Source organism: Crocodylus siamensis, chromosome 2 (genome assembly GCF_052110815.1).
Source record: "Crocodylus siamensis isolate JL-2025a chromosome 2, ASM5211081v1, whole genome shotgun sequence".
Classification (NCBI taxonomy): Eukaryota; Metazoa; Chordata; order Crocodylia; family Crocodylidae; genus Crocodylus; species Crocodylus siamensis.
Genome location: NC_143396.1, coordinates 177,099,936 through 177,114,339, shown reverse-complemented (window position 1 = coordinate 177,114,339; position 14,404 = coordinate 177,099,936). Strand labels below are relative to the sequence as shown.

General features: G+C 43.4%; 1 protein-coding gene and 1 long non-coding RNA gene across 6 annotated transcripts in view; one reads left to right on the top strand and one right to left on the bottom strand.

The window, feature by feature from the left end:
- TSPAN4 (tetraspanin 4) overlaps window positions 1–14,404 on the bottom strand; it is an 861,113-nt gene that overhangs the window by 773,894 nt on the left and 72,815 nt on the right. The gene's annotated exons all lie outside the window — the stretch shown is intronic.
- LOC149871393 (uncharacterized) lies at window positions 1,231–12,716 on the top strand. The gene is made up of 3 exons (XR_016440526.1): window positions 1,231–1,455; window positions 6,646–6,698; window positions 12,147–12,716. It is a non-coding gene; the product is annotated as an uncharacterized LOC149871393 (long non-coding RNA).

The following is a 14,404-nucleotide window of genomic DNA, read 5'->3' as shown; positions in this document are numbered from 1 at the left end:
GGACCCCGTGAGCCGGATGGAATGTCCTGGCAGGCCACATCTGGCCCGTGGGCTGCATTTTGCCCACCCTGTACTACGCAGAGCCACATGCTTCACTGTGCCAGACCCAAAACCACACTTCAGGAGTTTCCCCTGGGAGGGCCTACAGCCAGCTGTCCCACTTCCTGGAGAACACCCTCAAGCCTGGGGGATTTCTTCACAACACCTATCCCTACTTGGGGGGGACAGTCCCAGAATGGGAACCACAAATCCCAGTCACAGGCTGCATGACTCCAGGACAGCATTTGTCCCAGATTTGTAGTGTTGTGCAGGGATCAGGAAACGGCAAGTTTCTACTTGCAGACTGGCAGCGTTCTAGCCTGCAAGGGGCTTCATGGGGCTGCCAGGTGCAGGACCCACGGGGGGGGTGCCACGTGTATGTGCGTGCCTGCACACATGCACGTGGCCAGCAATACAGCCAAGCAGTGTGGAGAGCAGCTCCCTGGGAGAAGAGAGAGGGTATGGGGGGCAGTTTGAGGCCCCCATGGTGAGAGAGGGAGTGGAGGTGCTACCCAGCCTGGGCAGCAGATGCGACCAGGGCCCAGGGTGTGGAGCAGGATGGAGCCACAGGTGGCTCAACCAGGAGGTGTGTGGGGTTGGGGTTTGGGGGGAAGGGGAGTGGCTCCCCACTGCACGGGGAGCACAGGAGAAACATGCCTTCTTATATTTGCATGCAGGGCGGGGAAAATGTGGGGGCCCCTGTCCATCTGTTTCCCTCTCTTGCCCCCATCCCTTGTCTTTTGTATTCTAATTTCTCTCTCTTTATACACTGCTTTCTGTAAATCCTTTCACAGCATTTCATGAAATGAGCTTCTGAGCTCATGAAAACTTGTGCGCATGCTCTGATAAATGCACTCGCTCTCTCTCATATATATAAATGCACCTTTATAAACTAAGATATATTATTTATATATACACCTTGTGGCGGAAAGCCACCTTGTTTCTCCCCAAAATCTCTGCCCTGTGACACTGTGACTAAAATCTCTGAGCAGCAACCATTTGATTAGGGTGGGTCAGCACGGAGGGGACCACACCCTGGCCGGTCTCTTTAGGTAACTTGAGCTGGCTGCAGTCCTGAGGGAGGTGGGGAAACCTGCTCCCTCTGCCTACCTGACTGGCATCAATGACCTGGGTGGGGGGTTTCTACCTGGGGAGCTGGAATCTGCCCGGTAACAGATGATGTATTTCAAATTGGTTGGCTGACAGCCAACTGGGGCTGACCTCCACTGGACCAGGTGAATGAGGTCACAGGGGCTATATAGGTTGGGAGGGGGAGGAGGCTCGCTCTTCTCTCTTCGGCCATGAGGTGAAGCAGCAGCAAAGCAGGGGAGACAGAGAAGCCTTGCCATCGGGACCTAGCTCTCTCTCTCACCCCCAGACTCCAGAGGGGAAACGGAAAAACTCTGGAAGATGCTTGTGAGTAAGCTGGTCAATCGGATTAGATATCTAGCTGGCAGTAACACAGATGTGTAATCAAAAGGCTACCACAGCCACACTGTTTGCTCTTTAGGATTTCTAAGACATTACTCAACCCTGTACCCTAGTTTCCCCTACCCCCTGTAATCAATAAAGTTCTCCTTTTTGACCGGTGTGGGAGACTTATTGAGGGGTGGGTCTAAATTATGCCAGAGAGACCCCTTAGGTCTGCGGACTAAGGGAGGCTTTACTTTTTGCCCCCCCGACTTGGGGAAGTGCCCCAAGTGCCTGTACCAGGTTGAGTACCCGTCGGACTATTAGGCCTGTGTTTCCCCGAGGACACAGGGCCGAGGCAGTCCCCTCTCAGGGTGGTGGCGGCACGTTACCCCCAGACTAGCGAGTGTGCTCCGGGAGAGGGGTCGGCCAAGCATAAGGCGCCCCTAGGGAGGCATTCGGCGTCTGGAAGGTGGGCTGGCGCAGGGACGTGGGAGGCTCAACGCAGGAGCGCCCCCTACTGGCCCGCCACACACCTTATACAGTTTATTATTGAAATTTAGTCTACAAAGGTGCATATCTACCCTGCCTTCTGACTGACTTCAGATTAACACAGCTAACTACCTCTTTCAGCTCATAGGACCATGGGAAATGTTATATGGGATGAGACCAATGGACATCCTATCTAGGCCTGTACAACTGCTCCCCAAGAACCTCCAAGAAACTCTCATCATTCGACAGTACCAAGTTTGGCCAAAATCCAAGAGAAAACCTTGTTAAAACAAACATACCAGAGAGAACTTCTGTCAGAATGCATGGTTTAAAGCAGGGGTGGGCAAAATGTGGCCTGGGGGCCAGATGTGGCCCATCAGGCAATTCTCTCCAGCCCACAGGGCCCCTAAAAAACTTTAGAAAATTAATATTTGTCTGCCTCTGGCTGCCTATCATGCAGCCCTCGATGTCTTGCCAAAACTCAGTAAGCAGCCCTCTGCCCAAAATAATTGTCCGCCCCTGGTTTAAAGTGTTTAGGAGTTATTCTGGTATATGAATCTATTGACAGAGCTCAACTCCAGTGAAAAAAATGTCTTACAGCACTGGCCTTGCTGTTTCTTTTCCAGCTGGGTTAATATAGGCACCAATGATGTGCTGTAAGGCCAGAGCTCTATCAGCCTGGATCAGAACCCACTATGCTTGGCTTCCAGTCCCCTGAAAATTTTTTGTCACCCTGAAGAGTAGCAATGGGGAAGATGGTTAATGATCTGGAAATGATCTCTTCCTCTTTAAAATTGTTCTTGTGCATATTATATAACAATGTCTGGTTTTGTAATGAACTTCATTGGAGCCAAGGGGCACAGTCATAGTCTTTCACCACTTAGAGAAGCCCTGGTAACAAATTGTGTTCTCAGATACCCAGCTGTTCTCATCTAATAAGCACTGACAAGAAATCTACCCAGCCTATGTTCTGCACAAAGGTTTAGAAAGCTTAAATTAATGTTATAGCAGCAGTGGGTGCTGTTCAAAACAGGCTCCTTTAAAAAAAAAAATTAAAAATATGTTTTTTGCTCCAGATTTCATTAGCAACAGATACAACTATAGTGTCAAAAAGCTGACTGACTTACGTAATCACTGCCATTAAATTCAGTCTTGGATTTGTAAAGAGGAAAAGATTAAAAAGAGAAACAGTGCCTAGGTTAGGGTCCTTTTTTCATTAAATCCAAAGTGCAGGCCAGATCCTTGGTTAAAGTATTGTAATTTCCATTGGTTTTCAAAGGAACGTGTCAATTTATACCACCCAATATTGACCCTGTTTCTCTAGCTTTGAATTGCTCATCTTGCTCTTTATATTGCCAAGATGCACACCGTGGGTCTTTACCCTAGAAAAGTTCTTGGTCTGCTCTGAGAAGGGCTTGACTGGTCATGGTGTGTGTCTTCATCAGCACCTAAAATCAGCCAAAAGAAAAATCTCATTGCACTGTTGCTGCTTCCCCCTGCCAGTTCCATCCATCACCATCCTGCTGAGGAAGTCGCTTAGAAGTCCACCCTGGCTGACTGAGCTGTATTTCAACTCAAACACTACAGCTAGCCTTTCCTCTAACAGTGGGAAGTAGTGTTTGTTCTCTAAGAAGCAATAGCAAGACTCTCACCAGTTAGGACTTATCGATTTCTTGTCACTTTAAGAAAACTGATGTGGAATTTGGAAAACACTGAACAATTTTCATATCTACCAGATACGCACGTGTCAAGCAATAGCACAATATTGCCTTGCCTTAACCAATTAGGAGAACCATAGTGGATGGCCAGCCAGATATAAAGGAAACACATCCTTGCTGCCCAATTCATTCATGAGAGAGAACATCAGAATTGATGCCTTCTCTAGAAGCAGAGATCCGTGGGGAGTTGTTCACAGGGAGAGGTTTGCCAGCTCCCTACCACAGATGCCAACGTTCTTCTTTGAGACTAAAGAAAAAAGAAAAGAAAGCAGTGCAGAGAAATGCTTTCTTAGACATTTGGACAAGCTCAATTTATCTTCCTCAAGCATTACTCCAGACCCTTCAATACAGGTCAGGGCAGCTTGCTAAATCTGTAAGTTGTCACATATTCCAAAAGCAGAAATAAAATAGCTTTATTCCTGAATTTAAAAACACCAATGTGACAACACCCTCTCTCCCCACTATACACACACAGCCACCCATCCAGATGGGGTCATTCTGTCAAAAAGTTGCAAGTTATCTTCAATTTTTAGGGAAAAGTAGTTCTGCTTCCAGAGCAAAGACACTTTTTCTTCACTTTATTATTGTTATACTTTTATTAGAATAAGTAAAGTATGATATATATGTGTGTTTACATAGGTATTATCTTTCACATCTGTCAGTTCCCTTGCTTGTCTAGATTAGTTTCCACCATCTCTCATGAAGAAAGAGAAAAGCCTCAACTGTCTACATCAAAAGCTAAAGATAAGGGTTCCTGTTACTTCGATTTATTTCCCTTGTGTCTTCTCTGACAATCTCTCCCTCCACTGCAGCTTTTTAGTCTGCACTGAAGATGTTATTTAACATCTTAAGTTTAAAGCTGAAAGAATTTTTCTTCTTCAGTTAATAAACTGCTTGCCAAAAAAAAAGTTATTGGGTCAACCAATAGCTACTGCAATGTGTGCTGGATTTGCCAAACAAATTTGATTGAAGAAACAATAAAAAATAGAAGAAAATGCAGGAAGGTTAAAACAGTTCACTAGAGATGGAAGAGACAGTGTCTCCCCACATGCCCTATAACAGTAGGGGGGCAACTTTTTTAGCAGGTATGTCACAAATGAGCCCCACATGCTCCCCAAGTGCCACTCCAATCCCTTACCCCTGATCAATCTGTTGCTCTGCTTCCTTCCCAGTGCTGTCTGCTCAAGCTGCTAATCATCTCTGCTCTGTGCTCCCCACCCAGTGTGGTAGTCTTCTTTCTGCTCCCTGCCCCATCAGCTGCTGTACTGCCAGTCCCCTCTGTGCGCCACCCAGAGACTGTCCATGCCCCACATAGCATGTGTGCAGCAGGTTGCCCCCCCTCACTGTATAGCACCACACTTAGGATGTTCAACAGGAATGTATGAAACTTGGGTTCAAACCGCCCCCCTCTGCTGGATTTGGCACAGATATCTGACCTGGTCTTCAGCCCCCCCAGGAATGGACATTGACAACTGAGCCACTCACAGTATTCTGGGTCTTAGTCACTCCTGTTGAAACTGTTATATTCTGCCCCCCAAAAAGAAAAAAAAATCCATATTCACCAAGATAAAAAGACAGATTTAATAAACCAAATATGTAGGGCACTCTATCCCTGCTACAATGGATGTTAAATAATTAAAATGCCAAAAGAAATCAATTCTTCACACAGGCTTACCAAAGTTCCTGGGAGAATTTAAATTGAATAAGTAGAGCCACTTCCTCACAGAATAAAACACTGAAGCCCATCAGCACACACACACACACACACACTCTTAAAATTAAGCAGGTGTGCAACTGCTTAGGCTAGATCAATGGTAGGACTCAGATTTCTATGGAGTTCCATTTTAATTAAATGTCAGCTATAGAGATATGAAGGGATCAGATGCTTAGGACAAGAATTCAAGCTCACTTATTCCCAAAAAGGTCATGTTCACCTCCGATGTACAACAGAAACAAAATATAGTCTCCAATGTTCAAAGATATGTTTACATGCTCTAAGAAGTTCACAAGGTATACTTTCACTTTTTTTGGTCCCTGTTGGGAATACTAACTCTACACTGCTGACATTCTTGCCTCCCCTGAGGGTCTTTTTGTTGTTTTTTTAACACAAGGTCAGTCATGGGGAGAAGGTAAGAAAATGCTAGAGGGGACACCAGCAATCAGCACTGTGAGGGCCAAGGAGCTACATGCCCCATCTGCTATTAATTGTAGAGAGCAAAGACAACAGCACAAACCATATGCAGTATGTACTAAACCACACTGCTTAAGAAGGTAAGAACTGCTACTTACTAGCTCAGGCCATAGGTTCAGCAAATCCAGTATCCCATTTCACAAGTCATAGAGAATGGATGTTAAGAAAGAGGGTAAACAGAGCATGTCCATAGTTTCACCCCTGTTTTTCTCCTACCGCAGCTGACATCATTCAAACGTTTAGGAGATTCTGATTAAAAGGATGCACCCCTCTCTACCACGGTCAGTGTCTACTGGTGTGCCTTTTCTCTGTGAATGTTTCCAATCCCCTTTCAAATAAATTAAACTATCATCCTCATGCACAATTGGAATAAGCTCAGAGACTGATGATATGACTGCTATGCTAACCTGTACAGTGAGCCAGCACACTAATGTTTCGAAAAAAATAGTACCAGTGAAATCCTGGCCCCAATGAAGTCAATAGAAAAAGCTTCTGTTGATTTTAATGGAGCCAAGACTTCATCTTTGATCTTGTTTTCCTACAAATAAGACTGTCCTTGAAACCAAAAGGTAACCAGTCTCCACTTAACAGATCCAACAGGTCCTTAAGATTTCTATAAAGTCTGCCAGGTAATTTGATCAGTCATTTAGGTCTCAATTCAGTAAAGCATTTTATTTTCATAATTAAGCACACATCTAAGGGCATGGCTCAACTGGGACATCATTTACTGCACATTATTCTAATGGTATCTTCCCTAACCAGGTAAAGTAGAGGTCTTTTGCTTACTTCCTACAGGTGATCCCATGGTCAGGAGCTTTCTAAAAAGAAGACCCACCCAAGCTATGCAGGTAAGATCCAAAGAAATGCAACTAAATGATGCATTTATAAATAAAGAAAACTTAAGTTTAACCTACATAGCTCAGAAAGGTGGGAGAAGGGCAGGAGGGAATAAAGGCAGGCAAGCTATGTGGTATACCAAAGTAGAGATTTTAAGAAAGAACTGAGAATTAAGCTTCATTGTTATTTACCTTCCCAATTATTAAAAGTACTAAGCACCCAGCAGCTCCCACTGATATCAATGTTAAGATTTTGGTCAATGAATAAAAAATAGAATCTTTTGTAAAGATCACTGGGTTCAATAGAATGAGAAGAACACACTCTAATTTGTAGAGCTGTATGTAATGTCTGCAGACTGTGCATGTGTGTGCATATCTCTGACTAGCTAACTACTCGAATGAAGGACCATCTCCAAATTACCAACTCAGTCTCCTTAGTTAGGCACCATTTTTAAATTATAACGACTTCTAATGCTACACCTTTCTTCCCTGCCACCTTTCCCCCCTAATGCATATAACCAATAAAGTGTTTTTATTGAGCTTGAGGTCTGGCCTTGTTTCCTGGCTCAGAGGTTCAGTTGCTGAGCTGTCACAGCAAAGGTTATGAGTCCAAGTCTGGCTGAGGGCTATGGGTTTCCAGTAGGCATGAGAAATTTTAGGGTCCAAGCTTGGTCCAGTGCTTTTCAACATCTTTATCAATGATTTGGATGGGGTGGGAAGGGTGAAAAACTCACTGGCCAAGTTTGCAGACAAGTTATGGGGGAGCGCGGTCACACTTGAAAATAGGCTGCAGATACAGACGGACCTAAACAGGCTGGCAAGTTGGGTAGATCGGAACCAGATGAAGTTCAACATTAAGAAGTGCTCCATCTGGGGACGAACAATCCTCAAGAAACTTACAGACTTTGTGGTGCCAAACTAACCAGCACCATGGTTGAAAGGGGCTTAGGGATAACAACAGACAACAGTATGAACATGAGCTATCAGTGCGATACTGTAGCCAGTAGGGCAAACAATACTCTTGCATGCATCAAACAATTTATCTCCAGCAAAACCAAGGAGGTGATTCTTCCACTCTACTCGGTATTGGCAAGACCATAGCTGGAGTACTGTATCCAGTTCTGGGTGCTGCACTTCAACAAAGACGTGGAAAAGTTTGAGAGAGTCCAAAGAAGAGTCACCCATATGAGCAGAGACTTGCAAAGCAAGCCATATGAGAAAAGGCTAAGGGACTTGGGTCTCTTTAGCCTGAAAAAAAGAAGGTTTTTACACAAAGCACATTTGTTTTTAAAAAGTTCAATTGGCCTATGTGGTTTCACTGTCCAAAATGAATGAGATGACAAAAAGCACAAACAGTATTCCTATGTTAGGGCCTGACTGAAAAAAAAAAAATGAAGTAGATAGATTTTTCTATTGTAGTTAATGAGCTTTAGTTCAGACTCTGTAGAAACTAAGGAGTTATTGGAAAGAAAGCTAAGGTTTTTTGGATTTTTAAAAAACATACTGCTTTTAATTTTGACATTGTCTTTCTAAGATAATGTCCTAACCATGATGCTCTTGAATATATTTTTAAGTTTCTTACATTTGCACTACAAAAATAGCTATAAAACTACATTAGTATTCAGGAAACTTTACCTACAAATTGATTTTGAAAATCACATGATTCCAAGAAACTTTTGCAGAGTTTCATTAATACTTATATCATAGAAAAGTTAGCACACAAATAATGGAAAGGTTGTACACAGAAAAAGTCATTTTATCCCCAAGTTAAAGAAAAGATAGGGGAAAGGAAAGAAAAAAAACCGAAACAAAACAAGAGTGTTATGGTTTCCTTTTCTCCACTTCCTACTTTTAAACAAGCATACCATCATCATAAACACTGATTTGCAACACTGTTCTCAAGCACATTTCCACAGCAAATAGATGTCCATTGTAAACAGTAGGAGAGTGGGGGAAAAGAGGATCTCTGCTACTATATAACTTAATTCAATACTAGTCATTAAATGCTTGAAAGAATAATACTATTCTTAAAAAGAAGTGTTGCTTAGATGGCAGGTATTAAGTACAAGGGAAACATTGATCATATATTTATAAGGTTTCCCATGTTCATTTCTTTTCTGTATTAAAAATGATGTATGAATGCTGTAAGCCACGGGTAAATGTTTCTTGGACTTATCTGAACGCCAAGTAAATGTATAGATTCAGAGGCTGACTGGCAAAGATTTCATGAATATATGGTTTAGCAGACAGAGGACTGGGAGTCAGACGACCTGGATTCTATTCCTAGCTCTGCCACCGACTTGCCTTGACCTTAGCCAAGTCACTTGGGGCCAAATTATCCAAGAACCTTGCCACAGCTCACAGCAGACCTTACAGGACTAAATCTATTTTTCAAAGAGCTGTGTGCACCCTTTGATACCTGGAAAACTAAGCCAGAACAGAACATAGCAACTGTGCAGGCACTCTCAGAAATTTTGGCTGCACATACTGCATGAGGGAGAGAGAAGAGGTTTCTGAGTTCCCTTCAGCTAAAAACACCCCACACCTTCCCACCCATGCTAGTGAGCCCACCTTCTCTTTCTCTAGTGACTTAGTATCCTGGGAAAGGGCAGGTGGCGGTGGTGGTGCCGGTGGCAACGGCAGCATCTCGCCACCCAGAGGGAAGAGGTAGAAGGGGAAAAAAATTAAGGTATTCAAATGCAGTTTAATCATATGCAGATTTGAAAGTTGTAAGTCCTAAAATGTGGAAAAAAGCCAGGCTAAATGTGCCTTATTACAACATACCTCTCTACTGTCAGTTCATGTGCACTTACCTCTGAACTTCATATTAGTCACGCTGCCTCTAGAATGGGCGTTCAACAGCATAACTGCTGTGTGTGAACAAGGGTGATGTTGTAAATCTTTGTAACAGGATTTGGTAGAAATGGAGGCTAGGTTATCCTTCAGACGCATGATACACACCCCAAACACCACAGTTGTGTCTGGCACTGTGTTTCTGAGTTATGCTGCCCTCACCCAGGTCCACAGACAGTCTAGCAGCTTTGCACAAGAACAGTTACTCTCAACCTTTTTAGACTCAAGTGATTGGAGAGACTCAAAGTACTCTCAGCACTCTGGACAGACTTGAGCCACCCCTTTGAAAAATGCCAACTCTTAGTTTTCACTTCCATTGACTACAGAAAAGGAATCAAGCCATTTTTTCTGTTGCAAAGAACTCAGAAAGACCACAACACTGGATTTCTATTTGAAATCTCTGGGTTTAATCTTGTGACCCATGTTTGCTCACCTAACAGTGGCACCCCACAGCACACTTGAAAAGACCTCAAGGCACCTTAGGGTGCTCTAGCAACCTGGTTGAAAACTGCTGTACTAGAACTTTTCTTATAAACTGTCTGCTGGCAACCCAGAGTCCAGAAGAGTTTACATGAGGTAAGAGTGGTAGCAGTAGGCTGCCTATGTCCTTTCTGAGTTCTTTACAGGTCTATGTTGGGGAGTACTCTGCTGCCCTGGCAATGAATTATGCTGGCTTAGCCACTGTTTCATTCCCTTACTTTCAGCTATTCCCCACCTCCACCCCTTTATACTAGTAGCTGGATGTAAGTGCCATTTGTGGACCACATTTTTTGGGTCAGCACTACAGACAAGGCAGTATGCAGCACACCCAACTCCAAGCCTCTCAATATGATGCACTAGTTAGGGCTCCTCATTCTGCATTATGAAATGATAACACCTCCCTCAGGACACCTAATCAGTCAAGCCCACCTGGCTGGTGATCTGCAAATAAAGTCCAGTCCTCCTTCCCATGTGCCTCTTTCCAAACAAGTCTCTGCTCAACCAGGTTTTGCCCAGGGGATGTCTTCTGAGGCAGGGCTGTCGCACACCGGTACAGTGGAGAGACACACTACTCTTTTACTTCAAAGTAGATAGTGCTACAAGGTTATTTGGGACTATGGTATTTTGCAGCTGTTGACAAGCCAAGTATTTTTCCTGTTTTTTCAAGATTTCTCAGCTACAACATTTTCTGTCACGTTTACATATTCTAAATTACCATATGCAAGCTGGCCCTGGTCACACAAAACCATCCCATATCAATACAGACTATGGGAACACTAAGAGGATGCCAGGCATTGCAATGACTGCAGTACGAAATAGTGCCCCATGTAGGCCAGCTGAGAGCTGCCTTCCCTCTTCTATATGTCAGTGCTCCTTCCCTCACTGAACTGGTAGTTTGTAAACCAGCTGAAGTTTCTTCCAGTGGAAGGAAGACCTAGGGTTTGACTATAAGGGGTCATGAGCAAGGAGAGCATGTAGAAGCCTCTGTCTATATTCAGTGAGTGAAAGGAGCCCAGTTAGCAACACAGAAATATTTATACAACTGTATTTAACAGTAAAAGGCATTTGGCAACACTCACCTGGCTGGCAGCCAGCTTGACTAATATATATTCAGCGACCCCCTGATGTCTTGTGTGCCTCAGGATGAAGTGAGATGCAGTAGTTTGCTAGCTAGGAAGGCTTCCAGCACTGTACTCTCCCAGCATGTTCAGAGATGAAGTGAATCTTAATGCAAGCTGTATGATTCATTTGGGTAACTGAAAGGGGCTGTGAAAGAGATCCCGGGACCACAGAGACAGCACCAGGTCCTCAGGAAGGCCTGCTTCATTGCTCTCTAGGAGCTAAGCATTGCTGCTTGCTCCTCAGCCCCTCCCCAACACAGCTGGGGCTGCCTGACTCCAGTAGTTCAGCACAAAGGGCATCTGCAGGTTTCCACTTGGTTTCTCCTGCAAGAAAATAAGCTGGATTGGATAGCAACTGCACAGTTCTGCAGAGAGGTTGCTGTGAGCTGTCCCTACAGCCCGCTTGTTTGTGCATACCCATAGGTTCATCTGGTAATCCCACAAGATACACTCTTAAAAACTACGCTGATAAGCCCAGTGTCTGCATCTCATCTACACAAGTGTCTGTGTGAGAACTGTCTTCATAAAAGCTTCTGCAATTTTGGCCCTTAATTTCTATCTCAGAGCTCAAATTAGCCCATCCTGGGGGGACTGGTGGAGGCAGGAGAGGAGAGGAGAAGGGGGAGAAATCAGCATAGCCAGTTACCTCTTTCAAGCTTTCAGGAGTCTAAGCCTATTGAAAAGGACAAAATAGTCTCTAGCTTTTGAAGGGCTTTTTTGTAACTGCAAACTTGTGACCTGAATGTAAAGCAATGCAGAGGTATCTACCAGAGGCTACAAAGAGGCAGAAACAGAAGCACCCAGAGATGAACTGTCCCATTCATTTCAATGAGGTAAGTGTTAATAATGTTTAATAATGTTGATGTAAATATATGCCATCATCACCAACTATATCATTCCTCATGTAAGAAAGGAGAAACATGATGTGAGCAAGTCCTCATTTTGATGCTACAGATGGATGGTGCCAGGAACAGACCACCCACATTATTTGTCTTTTTCCATCTAGAAACATGGCCAAGGATCCTATGAAAGCCTGTAGCCAGACCTCATGGAAGAAGAGCCAAGCTGAAGAAACTGATAGCCTTCAAAAGCACTAAATGATCACACCTGAACAGCTACTGCGAGCTTGGGCAATGCACGATAGGCAACTTATAGCTAAAACGTTCTGGGCTCATCCCCTTCCCCTTCCCCAGTTCACTCCCAGCAGCAGCTCTCATTGCAGACTCTCATTTCATCTAACTAATGAGAGGTTTCAATGGACTATCCATCAAGTTGCTGAACAGTCTTAAGAGCTTTTTAAACAAACAATACCATGCTACATTTGGTGCACACTTAGAAAAAGACTCCAGGTTGAGTTATAAAAGGCAAGATACTGGTATCAGAATAACTATAGCCTCTTCAGAAAGGGTAAGACCCTCAAAAATCCACTGCCCAGAGTGTCTCCTTGAGGTTAGTAAATGGAATTCACACAGACAAGTATGAAGAATAATATTAAACTTGCATGCACTTAGTGGGTATTACAGGAACAAGTAGGACACTGCTGAAAACCAACCTCAAAGCCCTGTTCTGTCCAGTGTTCCAAAGCTATTTACATAATTACATGTTCAGTATTACTCTGAACAAAATTATATGCAATTTTGTGAGAGAGAGAGAGACACACACAGAGAGACAGAGAGTGAGAAAGCGAGAATATTCTTTAAGCAAAAGGTAATGGATAAATAATGTCATAGCAAGCCTACTTCCATTTATCAGTGATGCTGTGTATGAGCACTTGGTTCCCTTAGCTTATAAAAAATTGTACTGTATAATGTAACACAAACTGTTCTTCATGCCCATTCTTTAGAAACTGAATGCAAACTATTCTGAGTGTGCCAAGTCTGAGGAACAACATCGATGATATCAAACTCCAGATCTCAAATTTTAGTATCTTCACATATTTAGTCTCTACATGGAGATGATGCTCAGGCTTACAAAGGTCTTAAACACCTGTAAGTTTAATACATACACACACACACACACACACTTATCCAAGTTTTATATACGTATCAGAAATTCTCCAAACACCTGAGATCTTATATAAAAACTTTTCCCTAACTCCTGTGGAAATCCCCACTTGACAGATATCAACACAGCTCCACTGACTTCAAATGAAGTTTTGACAACTTGTTCCTGCTAAGAACCTGGTGTCTGCATTCTGCAGGAAGAAGTTAACAAGGTAATTCCTGGAGGCACAGGATGGTAATGGTGGTCTACTCAGATAAAACTTACCTCTGTGGCCCAGGTACACCTAAGAAACCTACAAGCCTGAAGCACTGTTCAAATGATTCATTACTAGGGAAACAACCAATCCTTAGTTGATCTGGGACACTGTTTAAATCAGAGTACATAAGGAGGAAATAAAGAAACCAGGGATGCATTGCACTGGTCCATCTTGCAGCAGATAATTACAAAGGTGCATGTCCTTACTACGAGTTGGGTCATTCATTTTAGACCTCAAATTTACTTCCATGTCACTAGTCATCAAGTGCCTCCCCTCTTCCCAGTTTCCATACAATGATCCCCGGGGATTACTATATATTATTAATGCCTCAAATGCAGGCTCATTAAAAAGCCCGCAGAGACAAGCAGCTAAATTTCTTAAAACACACATACTGTATTTACTTAAATAAAAGACAAAGCTTCCACACACAATCAATGTGGCGGGGGAAGCCCCTTGTTTTATAATCACATACAAGGAAAACTAACTAAATAGGTTATTTATCATTAAAGTGCTACCAAAAGCAGTATGGGCTCAGCAGTGGAAACCAATTATGAAGTTGATTTAATAATGTCAAAACTCACCTTACTAAAACACATGGCCAAAACAGGGTAGTGAAGGTCATCTGACTAAAACTTAGGGTAGTGTTCATTAAGTGCAGTCCCGACTCTTTAAAGTCATGGTGAGCCACAACACTTCATACAGTTTGACTTCCTCTTCACTCCCATAGCCGAGCTGTGCCTTTGTTTCATTTCCAATGATTCTCATTGCTTCACCAGACTTAATTGCCTAGTAAACATCATGAAACAAGGCTCCAAACAGTTCACCCAAAATCCCTCTGTTACCCCCTCTCTCAGTCTGGTGCATATGATTAGTGTGGCACTGCCCTCCATGAGGTGCAGCCTGACCAGGTTGCTCTGCACTTCATTTGCATATAATTTTTTGGAGCATCCCAGCACACATGATAAGAACACCCAGTTCCAGTCATAAGCAGCAGCATAATTAGC